We start from the raw sequence: 7602 nt of genomic DNA, 5'->3' as shown, positions 1-7602 counted from the left end.
TATCACCAGTGGGGATGTTCTGAGAATGTTCTGGGAGCGTAAAATTTCTAGCGGGGTCACATAAAGACTGCCATTACAAACATCCCCCCCCCCCCCCCCCCCACAAAAAAAAAGTTTAACTTCTTTTTCTTCAATGAAAGGTTAGACCTTTGCTAATGTTATGAATTAAAGATCAAAAGGATAAACAATGCAGATTTATTTTAGAGTCATCTTTGATCATATCATTAACTCTGAGCACAACTGTATTTAATTAAAACTCACTTTTCTGAGTTTTTCTAAGTGTTTGAGGTCTTGAATCCTCTTCATTCTGTCCTGGATCATCTGCTGCACATCTGACTGCATCTCCATCAGCTGAGACTACAGACAGAACAAACAGACAATGAACAGATTCAACAACATCTAACACTAATGTGTTGTTAAAACATGTTTTTGTTGTTACCTTCCTCTCTCGACTCTCCTCTTCTACAGAAACAGTGTTGTGAGTCTTGTGGTCTGTCACAGCACAGAGAAAACACACACATGTCTGATCATCTCTACAGAACAGCTCCAGAGGTTTCTCATGTTTCTGACAGATATAGTCCTCAAGTTTCTCCACAGGATCGATCAGTTTGTGTTTCTTTAACTTTGGGACTCTCTGATGAGGCTCCAGGTGAGTTTGACAGTATGAGATCTGACACTCCAGACACATCTTCAGGGCTTTCATCTTTATATCATCACAGATGTCACAGAGAACCTCAGATTTACTCTGACCAGAGTTTCCTTTAAAGAGTAGCACAACCTCTCTAAGCGCTGTGTTGATCTTGAGGTCGGGTCTTCTTTTGAATGTTTCTTTACATAATGGACATGAGTAGATCTGACTGTTGTTCCAGCACTGGCTCAGGCAGCTTCTTACAGAAGTTGTGTCCACATGGAGTGCTGACTGGATCAGTGAACACATCCAGACAGATCGAGCACTGGAGCTCCTGTGACAGAGGACCACTGGAGGATGACAGAGCTGAAGAGGAAGAAACACAATTAATCACCTTCATTTAGAACTGATTTACACATGAAAATGACTAAAGCAAAAACTAATCAACAATTAGGCTAGCAATTAGTAGGCTATTATATGCCAGAATAATAATAATACTTTACAATAAAGCCAAATAATTTGATGTGAGTTCTTTCTTTTAGTTACTGACTTGTTAGAGGTTTATTCACACTCTTCCTCCTGGCATCGCTTTGTTTTGGTGATGATTCTGCCATTGCTCTTTTCTCCTCTTTAATCCTATAGGACAACATCACACATAACACAAAATCAGCACAAAGTTTTATCCTACACGACAGCTGTAATATCAACTTTAATCTTTTTTTTATTGTAATCAAAATGTTCGACTTCGTATTTCACTTCTGTGTTTCTTAGTCTGAATTTCATGTAGTTCTCGATCATTTCAATAAAGCAAACTCATCAGAATTCAGGAAACTAGTTGTGTACTTGACTAATGCATAAATCCTGGTTTTGCTTAATATATTTGCTTAATATATTCCAGTTAGCCTACTGTAGCAGACTACTAACATTAAAAATACATTCGTATTCGTAAAATGCCATAGGCTATTAACGTTACTATCACTTACTTATTTGTGAGTATCAGATGTGGTCTCAGATTATCTGAAAGAATTTTCTGTCGTTTAGGAGAAAAACAGTTCAGTTTTCAGACTGTCATTGATCAGTTTAAGTTTCACTTTCTCAAAAGCTCTCACTCACCAGCAGTGAAGTCATAGCTCCTCCTATCTTTTCTCATAAAACATAACAGATTTACTTAGCTTTAGGTGCGTTCACGCGGCCTCGTAATTCCTGTAGTTACGACATTCTAACTTGTAAAAAGCGTTCACGTCCTCGTAGAGCTCGTAATTACAGCTTGTAAGCTGGGAGTTTCCTGAAAGCTCCCACATGTACCACGTGGCCGCTGTACCACCTGACCGCTGTAGATTCATTTAGGCGTTGATAGTGCTGCCATGGAAACGCATAATTCCCAGTCCAAGGACCAAAAAGGACGAATATAACGTCACGTGTTGTTATCTCAAGATTCCGGTAAATACGAGGTGACGTGAACGCAGCATTTGTAGGCCTACTAAATATCAGATTGTGCTGTATAAAACATCTTCAATATTTAAGACATAATTCCTCAAATTCAATAAAAAGGTTATTTTGTGGGCATAACATCTATTTACATAATTTGTCATGCACCTTTTTTTTTTCTCAGAAGCACAAGGCTATAACAAAAGTACAGTACAAAGCAACCTGTGTTGCTACTGTAGATGATGGAGCCAGTCAGCAATTTCCTACTGCAAGAACAGTGATTTCTGCTGCTGTCTGAAAGTATTAGTATTAAATATCCACCTTTTTCCACTATGAAGCTTTGGGAATAACTTCAGTTAAACTCAGAGGTGGGTAGTAACGAAGTACATTTACTTCGTTACATTTACTTGAGTAGTTTTTTGGAAATTTTGTACTTTTTAGAGTAGATTAAAATGTGGGTACTTTTACTTTAACTTGAGTATATTTGTAATGAAAAATCTGTACTTTTACTTCGCTACAATGGGCAACGTTCATCTCGTTACTTTATTTTAATTCAATACTGTAAATGTTAAGAAATGCGTAGTTTATTCCATGCGCGCTCACTCTTTTTTCATGAACGATGCCCCATACACAAATGAATCACTCTTTTGAGTCGATTCTGTTCAAAGACTTGATCAAACAAGTTGGTAAAGCTGTCTAAATTGATTCGCGAATCAGTTTGAATGATTTGTTCAGTTCCTGCACGCGCTGAATCGTTTGAAGCGGTTTCTCACTCGGAGCGGATGAAGTGGCAGTGGACCTAGTCAATTAAAAGCAAATCTGCAAATGCATACAGTTGTCTGCCAGCGATGAAGATCTTTATTAGTTGAGCTGCGTATGCTGTCTGTGAACAATTCCACCGGTAGGCCTATCGATTTCATTTGATTTTACTTCATGATACAGCCGAGCCAATAGCCGACATTTTACAACCAAACAGATTACTGTCAATTGTCGAGAGCACATTATTGTGACGCGAGAGCATATCAATGTAATGCGCGAGCGCAAATCTGTCCGCTCGCGCGCGGATTTCCTCTGCTCTCGCGCAAATCTGTCCGCTCGCGCGCGGATTTCCTTTGATCTCGCGCAAATCTGGACGCGCGCGCTCAATACAGTGCTCTCTTATGAACTGCCTCTCCTCTCGCTCAGATATTGCGTGTGCACGCTCAAACGTGTCCTGCGCGCTCAAACTGCACATGTGCGCTCACGAATCTCTCCGTGCTCTTGCAGAAATTAATTTGCTTTTGGATTAAATGCTGTCAAAAGTTATAAACCAATCAGAAGAGACGACTGATCCATGAAAATGCTACGTGGAATCTTATTGGCTGAGAGTGAACTGCGCCTGGAATTCTTTCGACAAAAATATATATTTTATTTCTTTACAATTTAATAATATTTATCAAATGTAACCTAGTCTAACTGCATCACATTACAGGTCAAACCCCTATTTATCTAAACAAACAAACAAAAAATGTTTCTTAAAGTTATTGTGGTCATACGTTTTGTGTTGAAATTTTTTTTTTTTTAAAAAAGGTAACATTTTACAATAAGGTTTTTATTTGTTAACATTAATGTATTATCTAACATGAACTAACAATGTGCAATACATTACTGTAATTATTAATCTTTGTTAACGTTAAAAATACAGCTGTTTGTTGGTTGTTTACTTCACAGTGCATTAAATAATGTTAACAAATACAACATTTGATTTTAATAACATATTAGTAAATGTTGAAATTAACATTAACAAATATTAATAAATGCTGAAGAAGAGCAATTCATTATTAGTTAATGTTAACTAATGCAGTTAAATAATGTTAACGCAACCTTATTGTAAAGTATTACCAACAAATATCTTCTGATTTAAGACAGAACAAGATCAGGGTCAAATCGTCATTCCCTTAATACTTAATGTGGAGATCACATACCACCATTGTCAATTTCTTTTGACGTCTGGTATAAAACATGACATACAAAAATACCTAAGCTCTTGTGTATGCATGATTAAGCAAAAGAACGCGATCTTATTCCTAAATGACAACGATTCGGTTATGTCTATTAAACCTTTTGAAATTACAATCATACCAGAATATTTAAACCTGCTTTTGCATTGCTGCTGAAAGCAGTGGTCATGTAAGCTATATGTTTTAAACAGCTTCACAAAGTGTTTTCAACAACATACTATTGCTACATCTGTGTTGCAAACATTAAATAATAATGCAAGTATTGCAATAACAATTTATAGTCTGAATATACACTGATTTCAGCAATTAAAATAAGTAGCTAAATGAATGTTGAAACTAATGTTGTTACACTGTTCTGCCAGTAGGTGGTGACCAGTGACTGTTAAAATGTATTTGATGTATCAGAATCATTAATTCCAGACCTCAAAAGAAATTGACAATGGTGGTATGTGATCTCCACATTAAGTATTAAGGGAATGACGATTTGACCCTGATCTTGTTCGGTCTTAAATCAGAAGATGTTTGTTGGTAATACTTTACAATAAGGTTGCGTTAACATTATTTAACTGCATTAGTTAACATTAACTAATAATGAATTGCTCTTCTTCAGCATTTATTAATATTTGTTAATGTTAATTTCAACATTTACTAATACGTTATTAAAATCAAATGTTGTATTTGTTAACATTATTAAATGCACTGTGAAGTAAACAACCAACAGCTGTATTTTTAACGTTAACAAAGATTAATAATTACAGTAATGTATTGCACATTGTTAGTTCATGTTAGATAATACATTAACTAATGTTAACAAATAAAAACCTTATTGTAAAATGTTACCTATTTTTTTTTTTTAAATTTCAACACAAAACGTATGACCACAATAACTTTAAGAAACATTTTTTGTTTGTTTGTTTAGATAAATAGGGGTTTGACCTGTAATGTGATGCAGTTAGACTAGGTTACATTTGATAAATATTATTAAATTGTGAATAAATAAAATACATATCTTTGTCGAAAGAATTCCAGGCGCAGTTCACTCTCAGCCAATAAGATTCCATGTAGCATTTTCATGGATCAGTCGTCTCTTCTGATTGGTTTATAACTTTTGACAGCGTTTAATCCAAAAGGCAAATTAATTTCTGCAAGAGCACGGAGAGATTCGTGAGCGCACATGTGCAGTTTGAGCGCGCGCGTCCAGATTTGCGCGAGAGCAAAGGAAATCCGCGCGCGAGCGGACAGATTTGCGCTCGCGCATTACATTGATATGCTCTCGCGTCACAATAATGTGCTCTCGACAATTGACAGTAAAATAACGCCATACACTATAACAAAAGTATGTAGTATTTCTTTACCTATTTCTTTATATGGGCATATATCTTAATTTATACATTAATTTATACATTAATTTATATTTTTTATTCAATTGATTCATTAATGCATTCAAATGATGACGTGCAAAAAGAATGATGTAATTGTTTTTATATAGGCTACCTTTGTAATTGTACAGTAATTTTCACAGATATTTCGGTGTTATTTACATTTCAGAATAGTTTATTCTTTTTTTCTAAAAATAGACAATATAGCATAAAAAGCGTGAACAAGAGAAAAACCACACGGTCCTTCAAATTGAGCTGATGACACGTTCAATAAACAAAGAATACTATAATTATATTTTAAGTGCCTTTACATTTTTGCAGCATATTTTCGCTGATATATCAGTGCTATTTGCATTTCATAATAGTTTATTTTCCTTTAATCCTGAAAATAGACACAAAAAGCAGAAAACAGAAAAACCGCACTGTCCCTAAACTGAGCGTGAATAAGAAGCTACAAACGCGGAAGCGTCGCGTCTTTTAAGGTGGACCGGATAGCGTCAATAAGAAGCTGCGAATAAGAAGCTGGATTCAGCCTCGTCATTCGGGTTACAGATGCTAGAAATAATGCTTGTCTCTTCTATGTTTGTTTGTTGCAAAGATATCTAATTATGATAATAAATTAAATATCTATTTAAATAATAAACATTAAATAATAACATGCTATTGTGTGTGTGTGTGTGTGTATATATATATATATATATATATATATATATATATATATATATAAAAAAAAGTAACTAGTAACGAGCTACTTGAGTAAGATTTTTATTGGATACTTTTTTACTCTTACTCAAGTAACTATTAGGATTATTACTTTCACTTTTACTTTGAGTAAATATTTCTATAAGTACTTGTACTTTTACTTGAGTACAGTTTTTGGATACTCTACCCACCTGGTTAAACTGTAAACAATCAGTGAAAGACTCGCTCTACGAATGTCATTACGATATAATGAAGTGACATTATTCTAGTTGCCCTTCAACCATCAAACATTAAAAGATAACTTAAAACTGTAAAAACATTAACAAATTACCTCAAATCGGAAGTGCCTCCCATAATTCTAAATGCAGAAGGCATGTCAGGAATAAGGTGAATACAAAATAAGTAATAAAATACGATTGGATTTCTGTCCAGCTGTTAATGGTCATTTGACCTATTTGGCTGCATTTTAATCGCTTACATAACTAATCATATATAAAACTACATGTGTTTTTATTATAGAAATGGAACAGAAAACTGCATTTATAACTACATTCTCTACACATTAACATGTGTTTTTACTGCTCTGATAGTTTATTCCCACATGAGACTGGAAATGATAGTAAATCTGGTGTTAAAGAAAGTGTTATAATGTAGATTCAGATTAGAGAAACAAGATGATCTTCTCTAACCTGTATGAACTACTATTTAGTGACACCTGGTGGATTAATCTTTAACATGTCAACAGATTCAGTCATTATTATTGATCAAACAAATCATGTTATGTAACTTAACTCACTGGTTGCTTAATCTAAATAATTGCACAACCTTACATCAAAATCTTTCCCTCTGCAAAACCTCAGCAACGAGGTTATGACATATATATAACACACAACAATCTTACACAAGCAGAATTGAGACAAAACAACTAGCAATAATATCAATGAGTGAAATATTTATTTAAAAACTGAAGAATTAAACAAACCCACACACAGTTTTAGTATATATCATACAAAGATATTCTCCAAAATGTTATTGAGCGGTCTTGTTTTTTTCCATTAACAAAAGTGAGAGGCAGTTTAGAGGCTGGCTGAGCTGGTAAGACTAGACAACCGAATCTAAATGGTGGATAAACCATTACTGGAGGTGATGATGACACTCCAAAAAACTGAAATTAAATACCCAGTGTCGCAATTTAACATAACAGCCGAAGCAGTGCAACAAGTGAAACAATATGAGGGTATTAAGACATAACAACATAAGGGATATACAGTATATATCATATCTCAGTCACACAGCATCCACACAAACACACACACATTATATTAGTATTAAAGAACACACACACACTCTCTCAAAGCATGTTCATACGGAGTCTACAGGACCCTAATGCAATCATTTTCTCTGTTGTAGTTGCTGACTGGTAGTTTGTGGAGAAGTTGAGGTAACCATGGTTTGTAGATGACTA

At 34.7% G+C, this 7602-nt stretch overlaps 1 pseudogene; it reads right to left on the bottom strand.

Annotated features, from left to right (window-relative positions):
- LOC125248373 overlaps positions 1-1928 on the bottom strand; it is an 8396-nt pseudogene extending 6468 nt beyond the window's left edge.
- Positions 1929-7602: the final 5674 nt, after the last annotated feature.

This window comes from Megalobrama amblycephala, linkage group LG16 (genome assembly GCF_018812025.1).
Source record: "Megalobrama amblycephala isolate DHTTF-2021 linkage group LG16, ASM1881202v1, whole genome shotgun sequence".
Classification (NCBI taxonomy): Eukaryota; Metazoa; Chordata; class Actinopteri; order Cypriniformes; family Xenocyprididae; genus Megalobrama; species Megalobrama amblycephala.
Note: the sequence above shows the minus strand (reverse complement) of the source record. Positions and strands in the feature narration are given on the sequence as shown.